Source organism: Haemaphysalis longicornis, unplaced genomic scaffold (genome assembly GCF_048455015.1).
Source record: "Haemaphysalis longicornis isolate Haplotype H1 unplaced genomic scaffold, Haemaphysalis longicornis Haplotype H1 scaffold_3, whole genome shotgun sequence".
In the NCBI taxonomy this organism is placed as follows: Eukaryota; Metazoa; Arthropoda; class Arachnida; order Ixodida; family Ixodidae; genus Haemaphysalis; species Haemaphysalis longicornis.
Genome location: NW_027526335.1, coordinates 41035693 through 41049685, shown reverse-complemented (window position 1 = coordinate 41049685; position 13993 = coordinate 41035693). Strand labels below are relative to the sequence as shown.

The window sequence follows — 13993 nt, the reverse complement described above, 5'->3', positions numbered from 1 at the left end:
TTATGTACACACGCGTGACTTTCTTGTTGCCTATTGCTCCAACGTAAAATGTATAGAGAAAAGTAATGAATGTATATATTTCTTAGTGGAGCGGGCGGGGCAAAAACGTGGCTTGTGATGGTCTAGCTGTGTAAATAATGCCTGAAGGCATTCGCGGAAGCGCCAGTAGAAATACCCCGAGAAGGGCGAGCGCCCGTAAAGGTGACGTTCTCACTTTTGGAAACACAAATGCCTGGTCTTGGCTTGAAGCTTTTAGGGAAATTAAGAGCGCAGTGGCAAGTCAAAAATACAGGAGAAAGAGGAATAATTGGCGATATTTAAAAACGTTCAAGCTCAAAATCGCGCCTTCTCAATTACCTTAATGAATTTGCCGGGGAGGTGGCAAGATTAAAAAAATATCGAGGTGTTTTTGTTGTTATGCAAGAAGAAGGCTTAAATTAGGATAAAAATTTTGGTGAAAAAATAGGTTCTGCGGCTTTAGCAAGTGCCGCCAACGACTTTGAACTTCTACATCCGTTATACATATTTTTTACCCCAGTGGAGAACTAGTCTCATTTACAAAGTTATCGTAGCAATAAGAGTGTATATTCTGCAAGCGTTGTATTCCCCCCGCCCCCGCCCACTGTGCTGAAGTTTTTGAAGACAAAGCAGTTTTCAAGACATGTGCACCAGCACGCACTTACGAAAATTCACGGATATTGGTCTCTCAACCTTATTACCAATTCTCTCTTGGCGTTGCGTTTGTCTGCGATTATCTTCTCGACAGGGTATACATATCAAGAAAAAGAAACTGCGTTACAGTGAGCCTAAAATTAGGCAATTAATCACGTTGTATATTTGCCCAAGAAGCTATCGAAAATTCCCGAGGATTTTCATCAGTACATGCAGCCTGACTGCTTGGAATGTACTGCCAGTATCAAAATATTATTTCCAATTTCAGAGCAAACAACGAAGGGTCTCTTGAACTTGTTCACCGTATACGTAGTGCCGCAAAGTCTACTGCAAACATGACAACAACGTCCAGTAATGAATTGGTTTCCTGGTTAACTCCAAAAATTTGTGTGCGCTATTCTTTATTCACGTATAAAGTGCTTTGGGTTGGGGAATGCAAAATATTTTTGTGACGGCACAAGTTTAAAAAGGACTCACAGAATCAAACAAACAAACAAACAAACAAACAAACAAACAAAAAAAAACAGACAAACAAACAAGCAAACAAACAAACAAAACCAAAGAAAGTATACAAAAATCTCTGGCCATCTCTTCTAACGTGAAACCTGCGGAGGGGCGAAGCATGCAGGGTACAAGCAGTTCTTGGCACTTTGGTTTTGCAACGGAGATGCAACCGTTGGGGGTGGTTTGGGGGGGGGGGTTGTAGAGGTATACAGCTTTGCTGTAAAAGTTTCTTGTATTTGAAGCATAAAGTTCTCTAGTGCGAGGCGTAAACGAGTGTTCTAGTGTTTTTTATAACCGGTTACAGTCAAGCGCGAGGCGTAAACGAGTTTCCTGATGTTGATGTTTTAGTGCCTTGAGAACATAAGACGACTATTACGACGATGAGGACAGGAGACGTCAACAGCCTGTGTTCTTAGGGGCTTCACCCCTAAATTAAAAAACAACAAAACGAAAATGCACAAACATGAACAATTTACGAAAGGTAGTTTATAAAAATATAAATGTTCGAGAAATCAGCAAAAAAACAAATAAATAACAACGTAAAAGAGAAATAACGCGTCAGGAATAGATGAATAAGCAATAAAGAATAAATACGAGATTAGTAGTTTAATACCTAATATTAAGCAAACACTCAAAATTTGTCGATATATACAAAGAAACCAACTCGTGTCTAAAGCTGCTGAACTGAAGTTATCGTGGTGTGCGTCTATCAATGGTGACCTGCTGCGACGCAACAAAGTTGTCATCACGAAGTTTCTATATGAGCCTGAACGTCGGGCTTAATTTATGTGTGTGTATTCGTAGGAAGTAATTGATTCCGCAAACATGTTCGAAGTTGAAATTTAAAATATTATTATGGTCTCCTTCGCTATTTGGAAAATATTGGCCAGTACTTGTTTCTTACTTCTTTTTACTTTTCAGTTACGTACACTGTAGCCTGGTCGCTACCGAGTACGACAGAAAAAGCACGCTCCTCGGCCGTTCAGCCACACGGGAAAGAGGATCTGTGCATGCAGACATGTTCTGCCAGTTGCGACAAGAGCGGTGGGCTCCCTCTTGCGGCCGTAAGAGCACTCTAAAATATTCGGAAGCATTTCATGTTTCTTTTGGTCATGTTCAGCATTTCGAGGAAGGGAAAAAATGAAAAGTGCTTGCCTGCTGGCTAGACAATGTCCATGCACACACGATTAGAAGACGTCTGTGCCCTGGATGTCCTTTTCTTCGCTCTGAAGAGCGTTTTTGTCGTACCCAGTGTCGATGAGCCGTACCCAGTGATCCTCACAACCACCATCTAAATGTTTTGCCTTTTATATACAAGGAGATCCGGTATTATTCATGTCTGTCTTTTTCCGATCAAGATTTTTTCTAGTGATTGTAAGGCTAGTATAACGAAGAACAATACTTGCCCGACGAACGCCTAAAGTACCTGCTAATTGCTGTTTTTCTAGTATTGTAAAATATGCGACAAGTTATCCACCGAATTTACACCGACACGGTTAAAGAGTAGGATTATTTGGCCCAGTGTCCGCGAGTCCAATATTTAAAAAAAAAAACGAGAAGGCGTGACACTTCTCATCACAGCACCAAGTAACCTTTGAGAAATATCCTTTGGGAAATCATTGTTTGAGAATGAGGCCGGAGGGGAAAAGACAAGCAAATATACCCACCACGTTTAACCTCCAAATTTTCAAGTCAAGCATTGTTAAAACACTGTTTGTTTTCGTGCTGCAGGACATTCTCCGTTTTACCGACGTGGAGAAACGAAACGATGCCGCGCCATGCACGCTCATCAACCTTGTCACGATTGCGACACTGTATTTCACAATCTGGGTCACATCTGTGGCTGATGTGGCTGAAGAATACTAGCAATGGCAGTAATGACAGCTTTTAAGTCTGACGCCATTTGGCCTTTATCTCCCGTAAAGGTAGTAATTAGGGTTAGCGAAGCCGCAGTCATGTTTATAAGCGTCCACGATGCGTCCTGGCATAAAAGGAATAATTCGTTGGACCCAGGCGAGTAAGTTATTCCAAGACGAAAACCACCTCCTCAGTGACGTGTGCACTAGAGCAATCACCGAGAATAGTTGAAAACTGGTTCCGGGCTTCAGCAGTCTCTTCCTTGCCTTATCCGCTACCCCTTCGCCAGTATTTGAGAGTTACGAAGTGATGGTACAGAGACTTAGGAAGCGAACTGCCACGGGCAAATAAAGCGCTAGACACAGAAATATCAGCCAGAACAAACAAATTACGCATAATATTACCATGCAGGTCTAATGAAGGTTTTCCTGTGTTCCAATATCAAATGGTGACAATAGACCTTTTGGTTATGCATGAAGGGCGATGACATTCAACCTCCTTGAAACATAACCTTCTAGCTAGAACGCTTGACAGTTTTGCGAACAGCGTTTTTGTTTTCTGTAATACAGCGCCCATGCTCGAACCATTCTTTTTTTTTTTTTTGCTGTAACTGGGAATTTATATTATTCTCTTGTGACAGGTGCAATTCAAACGACTCTAACTTTGTACTTTTTCTGTGAATGTCGAAACCAACACCCCGTGTAAGTTCATGGTTGAGCAAGTTTCTGTCAGACCAGACGGCCTGTCCTACGGTGATGTACTTCTCATTCCCAGATGCCGAAGTGCTTAAGTCGGTGTAGTCTTCGGTGTTTGTAGAAAACGCGCATATCTGTCCGTGAACTGCGCCTATGTAAACTCTACTCGATGTTTTACAGGAGTACTTGATTCGCCGCAAATTCAGTAGGCACAAGACGTCTTCGGCATTGCCAAAAAATCGAAAAGTAGGAAAGCAGATATATCAATACTTATATAATAAAAAACTATCCTCAACAAATCGACATCAGAAAACGCCACTGGCTCAGTGACAGGGAACAAGGGAGAACTGAGATCGCGTTGAAGTGTTCTTCGAGTAATTCTATACACCAGGTTCGAAGTTCAGCGGGGGGAAGAAGCAAGAGGGTACCGTTACGGTGGTATTTGCTTGGCAGAGAAAGCAAAAGTGCGTGATAGGGAGCGATATTTGTTTCCGATCAGGTTTCACTGAGTTCGCAAATTTTACGCGGAATTTTGATCCCCCGGAAACGGGCAGCTCGCGTTTCCGACGCTCCCCATCACATAAACTGTGCTTTTCTTGCTGTGCGTTTCGTACCGAAGCTTCTATTATACTAGTCTCACTTGCAGATTCAATAGCGGTGCATGCTTGTAAACCGTAACTCAACAAAAAATGTTGAGAAATTCTGAATAAATGGGGAACCTCTGGCTGGCTTTTTACAAATGAATTGCTGGAGAATGGCTTATTGCAACTAAACATTTTTAATTAAAATGGAACCATCGTTCTAAAGAGGTACTTCCGCTGCGAACCAACCTCCATCGTTCGAGTACGGCCGGCGAGTACAGTTTTGAGTTATAGGTTTGTCAAGACATGTGACTCATGCGACAGTTATCACAAGTGTTGTGGGCTATTTTACGCAAGATATTTAGCAAACCTCCCAATTTCTTTGTGGAAACACTTACCCTATATTTCAAGTATATCCAGACAACTGCGTCTATATCTAAAGTTTCGCTCCATAGTAAGAAGCAGCACATTGTGTTAAAAAATGGGGGTTCAGTGGGGCAAGCAATCCCTCTTTTTTCGCTGGTTGGTTCCTGCGTTTGTTTGGCTGCTAGTTGTTCGCGTGGACGTAGTTTTAGAGAAACAAACTTCAACACTGCGCTATTAAGCCCTTGAATATTATAGGATAAGCTGGAATACCAGCAGGCATGCACAGTATTGCCCCATACGACAATCTGTGGCATAGTGGCGATTTCCGGCCATGACTACGCGTTTACTGGCAAGTTTTTCAGGAGAGATCTCTAGTCAATGGGACTGGCATTGCTTGGGCCAGCAAGGACGTTGGGTTTATTAAACATTGTACCATAGAATGCAGCTTGTACGGTTTTAGATTGATATTTTGTGCCACATCACAGAATTACGTACATGCTGTCTGTGTGTGAAAAAGGCTCCTGGACTATTAGGTTGTGTGACTCTGCCCAGGAAAAAATCCAGCAAGAAAGAGAACACAACAGCATGTGACTGTGTCTTATTTGGCTGAGGTTGCTTTACATGTCATTTTCATAGTCACGCAAATTGACAAGGGCTGACTTGTCAGAAGCGTGATGTTACGACCTCAATTCTCTCATACCTTATCAAGAGGTGCGGAATGCGCTTAAGCCTTCTTACATTTTGCGTCGAAGCGTAGGAAACAATGGCAGCCCCAGCCCCTTGAACATAAAGCGCGTGTGCCTAACAGGCTGGTCTAGGCAGCAAGCTTTCTTTCGCCGTTATTCTTTGGAAGTAGCGGGAATATGCGCCCCCATCGGGGCAGGAGAGGACATTCTTAAAATTAAACCTGAAACACCTTCACATGATAAACCACTTGAGCACAAAGCAGATGGCAAAAATGTACTCTTTTATCGACTTGCACGCGCTGACGCCTTTTTGAGTCAATGACAAGAATCCGGCAAAGTAGGCTGTAACAAACGTTAGCTTCAAGATAATTTAGTTACGTATTTACTCGATTCTAACGGGAGATTTTTTTCTAATTTTCGCTACCTGAAGTTGACCCTCGCGCTACAATTGCATACGGGAATTCATGTCGCCTAAACAGGGCAATGATGCACCCAATTCTTATCGACGGCGACAGTTTTGGCCATTTAGCGATCTATGTTGGCAAAATGTGCCAGAGCCATTTGGATTCACTACAATCCAAGACCGGCTCCTTCTGCTTGTTTTTTTTTTTTTTTTTTTTTTGGCGGTGACTACCACAGTGCTGACGGCGGGCGGAGCGCTTCGCTTCTCCTTTGTTTTTTTTCCTACAGTATGGCCGCACAGGTGGTTTTCTACTCCTCTTCAGCTCCCTTTGCGATGGCGACGTGTTGTGCTCAGTACGACGCCCGTTTCAAGAAACGCTCTATTTAAATGGCTGAAGAAATCGGCAATTCAGCTACTTCCCCAAGACTTGACGCTTCGTCCACCAGCGGATGGTGGCTCCAGCGGGAGCGCCTTTACACGTGTGAACCCGGCCGGAAAGGTTTTCTTGGGCCTCGCTACGGCCGCCACGACGAATCGTAGAAGCGTGTTGGTAATTTCGTCACGGAACAGTGCAACCACCTCATGACGGTCAGTGTTGAACTGGTACAGCTCAAAAGAAGCCATGCCGCTCGACAGATGGGCATCCCGTGAAAGTTTAAAGGTATATCAAAGCGCCACAGCTGGGCGTCTAGTTTTGATAGATGCACGTTTTTTCCGTGCTTCCGCTGGCCACGCGTAAGTATTTTGGTGGTTCTTCCTGTTTTTTACGAGACAAAAAGTGATCCGTCGTGTTACTGTAGCGATTTTATATTTTTTTCTGGATACAATCAAAACTCATCCCTCATGTTACAATCATGTTAGTGTTAGAATCGAGTAAATATGGTATCTTTTGTTCAAGAAAGCAGCGCTCTCCTAGAAGTTTTACGAAATTCGCAAAGGCTCCCCCTTATGGTACAGTTATGCTCTGTTTTAGACCTTTGATGCACAAATTAAAAAGTAGCAATGGCTAAGAAACTGCTCTGCTAAATAAGGCAGATACATTGCGGTCAAAACGACTTACTGAAAGTCGCAAGCAATTATAGAACAAGGAAGAATTTTTTTATTCAGCAACAAACAATGTACCGCTAGAGTAAACACATTGATTTGGAGACTATATGCAAGCTAGACGGAGGGAAGAATCCAGGAGAGAAAGGGCAACCAAACGAAAAATGTTCAGCCTAACCTAAAGAGGGCTTTGGGAGCCCCAATTTCGATAAAAAATGTCAAGAGCGAAGAAATCGCCGGGATGTTTAGCACTTAGGTAAGTGAGTGTCTATCCTTCGCTTTCTTCTGCGATTATGACCAGAAAGTAACGCCTTGACAGTACTGTACGTTAAAGACTGGAAAATAAAATTAATCACTAGTCCAAGTAAACGTAGCGCGGAACCGGTCTCGTATAGTGCAGTTGAGGCACTCAAAAAGCAGCAGCAACCGTGATATGTAACTACCGGATATAATTTCCCGCTGTCATGAATACAGACTCTTTTCAAGTGTCTGGAGGGAGGAAACTTAAGGCTGCTTATTTTGCACCAATGAGGCTTTCTTTTCTTATGATGATGATGATGATGGTTGGTGTTTAATGACGCAAGGCCAAAGAGGGCAAAAAGCGCCAGAGAAGAAGCTATTTAAAGGGACACTGAAGTGATTTGTAAACAATGCGGGATTACGAGCGCAAACTGTAGTCCGGAGTCCCTGGGCCCTGTTTCGACCACTCTGCGCGTTTACGCGAATTTATTTAGTAGAAAAATCAATTCGAAAATGCTGTCCTCCTCTCTTTACGCTCTCCCATTTTTTGTGGCGTTTTCGTGTGACGTCAGCAGGAGAGGAGCTGACAATTGGCTGCGCTACTGCACGGCTCGCCGACCTTCCGCGACCGAGTCAGTCGGCCCACCGTTTAGTCCGCCGGCCGCCGACGGGTCGTCGCAATTCGCTCGATCAGTTGAAACTAAGCCAAAACAACGATGGATGTAGAGGAATATGTTGTCTGTAGAGTTGTCTGAAGTGTTCGTGTCATGTTGTGTGAAGTGCCTTGCATGTGATTAGTATGTGCACTACGGATAGGGCCTCTACGCACCTCCTGCACTGGGGTCTAGAAGATCCCGTCAGCAGATACGAGTGCGTTGCATGGGTGTGCCCTATCCGCAGCCTACCCAAGGCGACTTCTGTGTGTCTGTTGCGTGTCAGTGGTGTATGGTCCCAAGCGTGGTTTTATAACGTGTAACTTGTTATCTGTCTGTTCATCCCAGTGTGTTTGCAATGTTCTGCGCAAGTGTTGTCTTATGTGTGGCTTGAGGTCTGTATAGGGTATCGTTGTAATGTCTACAGTGTTTCTGAGTGCAGCAGCAGCGGCCCTCTCGTCTGCCAACTCGTTGGCAGTCTGGAACTGGGAATTTGATTTTCAAGAATGGGCTGTACGATGAGTGAAATTTTATATGCTTCTGCTGAAAAAATGGTTTTGTGTACGCTCATGGCTCTGGCTGCATTAAAATTCGGACCATCAGCAGCGCAGGACACCATACTGGAGGTCTTAGATGCGTCACTGTGGAATTCTGCACATGGGTATTTAAACTGCAGAGACAGACAGTGCTGCAGTATTGCAGCTTGTGGTACCCGAGTTTTGTCAAGTTTCATGAAAGAAAGGTCGCACGACACAGGACGAACTTTCCAAGGAAGTAAAATGTCTGAAAAGGATGATCTGTACACATCTAAAAACGAAGCGTTGAGATCCGAGGCTCGCTCTCTCACTCTAAGTGAAAAGGGCAGAGGAACGGATGGACGATTTACAAACAGCAGAGATGTGGATGTATCGTTAAAGACAGTATAAAGGGCATGGTTATTCAGCGATGAAATTTTAAAAGCATAAAGCAAGTCCATGTACGTTCGTAGGTTGTCAAGGCTCCACTTGTTACACTCGACATACAGAATCTCGACAGGGCTAGTGCGAAAAGCACCCGATGCGAGAAAAAGCCCCAAGTGTAGCACTGGGTCAAGCATTCGTAACGCTGTTTTAGTCGCCGACCCATACACCCCACTGCCATAGTGCAAACGAGACCCAACCAAAGCAGTATACAAGCGCAGCAGGAGTTCTTTGTCGGCAGCATAGGATTGGTGGGAGAGAACCTTAAGCATATTCATTGTTTTGAGACATTTATGCTTAAGTCCCTTTTAATGTGGGGAATGAATGTGAGTTTGTCGTCAAACACAACACCTAAGAACTTGTGCTCCTTGTTCACAGGAAGCGACACGCCATTGAGAGTAATGTCGGGGTCCAGATGAACGCCGCGCTTCCTGGCGAACACAACGCAGGAACTTTTTGCGGGAATCAATTTAAAACCATTCTTGTCTGCCCAGCTGGCAAGTTTCTTTACACCAAGCTGGACTTGACGTTCGCAGATTGATATATTGCATGATTTATATGATATCTGGGCGTCATCTACATACATAGAATAAGAGATTGCAGGTGGCAATGCCGTCCCAAGAGAGTTCATCCTAATTATGAAAATACTGCACTCACTCACTCACTCACTCACTCACTCACTCACTCACTCACTCACTCACTCACTCACTCACTCACTCACTCACTCACTCACTCACTCACTCACTCACTCACTCACTCACTCACTCACTCACTCACTCACTCACTCACTCACTCACTCACTCACTCACTCACTCACTCACTCACTCACTCACTCACTCACTCACTCACTCACTCACTCACTCACTCACTCACTCACTCACTCACTCACTCACTCACTCACTCACTCACTCACTCACTCACTCACTCACTCACTCACTCACTCACTCACTCACTCACTCACTCACTCACTCACTCACTCACTCACTCACTCACTCACTCACTCACTCACTCACTCACTCACTCACTCACTCACTCACTCACTCACTCACTCACTCACTCACTCACTCACTCACTCACTCACTCACTCACTCACTCACTCACTCACTCACTCACTCACTCACTCACTCACTCACTCACTCACTCACTCACTCACTCACTCACTCACTCAAAGACATACAGAGAGACAGGGCAAAATTGTCGAGTTTAAGTAGCTCAAGACCGCAGTCTTCAAAAACCTCGTGTAGGAGCGCTGGCATTCGCGAAACGGTGCTGCTAAGACAGGAACAGCCTCCAGACGCGGGCACGCTAAGTGACCGGTTGTCTGGATAGCAGTGACGAAGCATCTGAGTGCTGCTCACAAAAGACTTCACCTGGTGCAAAGACGTTGCACTTAAACCCCAACTTCGCATCGTCCCGGCGTCACCGGCGTTATCGATGTCAGCTCACGAGGGATATATGTTTCATATATCTGTATGTGCGTAAACTTCGGCGAGAGCTTTTTAGAACCAGTTTTGATCCCAGGACGCAATTTTCGAATAAAAAATATTACAGGGGGCTCTACTGCCTTTCCAAATACTTATGGAGTGCCGACACTGCTATTACCTGACACAAGTTTGGGTAATTCACAAAGCTGTCATGGAATACAAAGCACAACGGGATGCATAAAATGCAGCCAAACGAATCGCGCTATTTCTCCAACCAATTTTCCACCGCTACTGTGGCCATAATAATCAGCAGGTTATCACCTTTTTGAATTCATCTTAAATGACGGTTGAAATAGTAAGCTTACCGGAAATCACGGTTCCTTACTGATATACCTTCCGAGCCAGCCAGCGGACACGACTTCCGCGGAATCTTCCACTATCATCCTCATGATTAGTGAACGCACAATTTCAAGAGCACGTCCTCTAAGTTTCTCACCACCTGCAGTCTTCTCCATCCCCACGGTGGTGGACACAAAAAACACCTTACGTGCACTCCAGCTCACGACGCCGAAAATTTTTGATGTGGCCAACTTTTTCAGCAGCACCTAGTTTGGAAACGGTAAATATAAGCAGTTCTCACCTTTTGAAGGCTCCAACAGACAGGAAAGTTCATTTGACCGCAATTGAGAGCGAAGCGGCGAATATCGATGGAAACTGCGGAGTGCCACCGACGGATACCAGTCGCCCTTAAGTCCACAGGGAAGGGCCTTAGTCTTGTCTCTGTCACTGTTACACATATTCGCACAACTCACGCACCAACCGAGGAGGTATTTCCAATAAAACCACACGTTTCTACGCGGAAAACTGCGTAAAACGGTCCGAAAACGAGGCATAGGAACGACGGTGCCCCGAACGTTCCACAGACGCTGCAGCTGTAGCATCGTCTGCGAGCGGAGGCTCGCAGACGATGCTTCACTCGTCTGTTTAGGCGGACGTGACGAAGCGCCTTTGAGCGGCCGGTGACGCAGTAGCACCGGCGTCGGGCAGAAAACGCAACTTCATCACGTCATGGCATCGCCTAATCCCCGGCGTTGTCTCAGGGAGCTGGCGAACGGTTGTATCTTAAAAGCAATGCAAGCATCGCAAGTCAATACAATTAGCGGCCGAAGCAACCACCTTCCCGTCGAAGAAGCACAAATGGACGGCTCTTGTTCCGCGCTTGGGAAAACCCCGAATACAGTAATAGAGGACGGAACGAGCAAAAGAAACGGCCTTGCTGCATGCCGATAAAAGCCGTCGTGCATGACGGTTATAATAGAGAAGCAGCGCTAAGCAGCTTCTGTGGCAGACGATTAATTGTAATTGAACAGTGTTTATTTAGTTTAGTGGTTAATCCGCAGCAGTAGCTCAGTTGTTAGGGCAATATACTGCTGATTGCAAGGACGCTGATTTGATTCCGTCCGCTTCACCCGTTTTCTGATAGCGGTAAAGAACAAGAACACCCTTGTGTCAGGATTAGCTGAAATTTATCTTTGCCGCACAGCCTTTTCAGGTGAACAATACCGCTGACCGATCACGACAAGAAGAAATCCTTAGAAAATAGCAAAATAGAGCTCTTCTCTAAAAAGCGACTCCACTGCCACCTTAAACAAACATTGTAATAACTAATCGTTTATCAAAAGAAAATAATCAATCACGACACAATTCAAGATCTACGTAACGTAAGAAATAGATTAACACGTTTTTAGTGGGTTTTTCTACACGGACGTTCGATACGCACTCATATTAGCACATCGACAGTTAGGCACTCGGACGTTTCACTGCAGGGCGCTTTTGATAAAGACAGAGATTTTGGTGTGCCAATGATTGACTGAAAGAAAAAAAGGTAAAAACAAAGTGAGCAGTTGAAATGACTTACAGGTTCGTCGATGTTCCTAATATTGTTTACGCAATTCTCTGTAAATATACAATAATGGTGGTTCGTCAATCTCTTTTTATTGATTTATTTCTCTTCAAGATCTCTAAGAACAATTTTTGTCAAGATTGTATGGTTGTTTTATGCTTAATAATATTTCGCATATTTCTAAATGATTTCTTCACTAAATATTTCGTCAGTAAACCTACACACTCAGCGGGATCATTCAGGCCTGTAATGAGTATTTAGCTCCCTGTAGGAGAAAAGCCTGTTTGTACGCCTTTCGCGTAAAGACAGTCATCGTCTAAGAACTCTCGATGCCAGTTCTTTCGGTAAAGCATCGAGCCGCACCAAGAAAGACCATGTAACAGCTATTTTTTTTATTAGACATTATGCCTACAGCAACCATTGAGTTGCTCGGGTTCTAAATCTATGACTTTCTTTATCCTCCGCTTACGCCAACCTAGTGGGGGCGACCTAGCAATGCGACCACCTTGTTTCCCTAGGCATTACACTATGGTTCGCGTTCTTTGCATTTGTCGTTTTGGTAACAGTCTGGTCCACTTTTGTCCGGAGAATAAAGAACCTGCAAGTGATTTACAGAAGCCGGTAGGCTCGTCCTGTAACGCAATTTTACTTTCGAGAGCTTCGAGCCTTCTCGGCCCAAGCAAATGATATTTTATTGACGAGCAATATAAAGTCAAACAGGGTAAAGCTACCAAAACCAACACGAGGGGAAACAGCCACTAGCAGGCATGGCGAGGGCCACGTGCCTGGGTGAGGTCATAAGCGCCGCTTAAAAGGACAGCAGTACACGCGTTAGTTTCCTGATTTTCTCTTCTGTATTAGTGAAACGCACACCGTAACCGGGCTTTTGTGGTTTTATTCAGATAAACTTCGTGGCACCGCTCTGGGAGCGGACATAAGCTTGCGCGTGTTCCGTTAGATTTTTATTTTCGTATTTTGTGCCACTCGCGCCAGCGTGGGGCACGTTTACCTACATCTTCCTTTTTTGGTATGCTTTAATCTCACCTCTTCGGCGCCCGTTTAATCGGGATTTCTCGTATATTTTAGGAAAACCTGATCCAAGGTAAAGTTTTAATTAAAAAGAAAGGTGTAATTTTTTGTGTACATATGTTTAGGCTTATATGAGCTCAAGATTTGCTTTGCACAAAATACAACTGACATGCAACTGACAGCGCTAGTCCTGTCCACTTCTTTCTTATTGTGTCCCTGTTGGTTCGCGCTGTTCCCCAAGATGAAACTGACATGCATGGCCGATTCCCCCAGTATAAGTCATTTGGAAGGGTCGTGCCTTTAATGCCTTTATGTTCGGGCTGTTCATTATGCCAAAAGGAGTTTTGCAACGAGCGCTGAAGATGGCTTCAAAGAAACAAAAGAGCGGCGCCAAAAATTGACGCACGCAGCATGTCATGGTTTGTCAAGATATGCTTCCCATTTAAGAACCACAAAGCTATTTGTTTTCATCCACGAAATTGAAGGTGCACGGTAGAAACGAAGATATATTGGAAAGCAGGAAACGCAAAGGTGCTTTTAATAAAAAGAGACTTGGTGAGTTTATATATCAGTAAAAAATACGCTCTCTATATCAGTAGCTATACGCGCTCACTTTTCGTTTTCCTTGCACGCGTGGCAATACCAATTATTCCGCGTATTGCGCATTTGTCAGCTTCCCGGCGGTACGCATATTCGGCTCTGAAAAGCAACTTTCAAAATGCAACAGGTGGTGTTGATCCTCCTACAAAAGCCCATTTGAAGCTATTTTTATTTTACGTGAAGAAAAATAAAGAATCTTGAGGAAGACTCAGGCAGAAAAATTGAGGCTGGATAGGGTAACTACGTGGCAGAGGAAGCATTGCGCCGGTAAACGAACGGCGGAAGTTTGAATGTAAACACTAGAAATTGAGGGCTTCCTCTTTCCAACGTATGTTTAGGCCGAGAACCCGAGCATTGCATTAATTGAGTATAAAGTA

At 44.3% G+C, this 13993-nt stretch overlaps 1 long non-coding RNA gene across 1 annotated transcript in view; it reads right to left on the bottom strand.

Annotated features, from left to right (window-relative positions):
• LOC144173228 (uncharacterized) overlaps positions 1-11054 on the bottom strand; it is a 189543-nt gene extending 178489 nt beyond the window's left edge. The window contains exon 1 of the long non-coding RNA XR_013323198.1: positions 10725-11054. This is a non-coding gene — a long non-coding RNA (uncharacterized LOC144173228). The remainder of the gene's footprint in view (positions 1-10724) is intronic.
• Positions 11055-13993: the final 2939 nt, after the last annotated feature.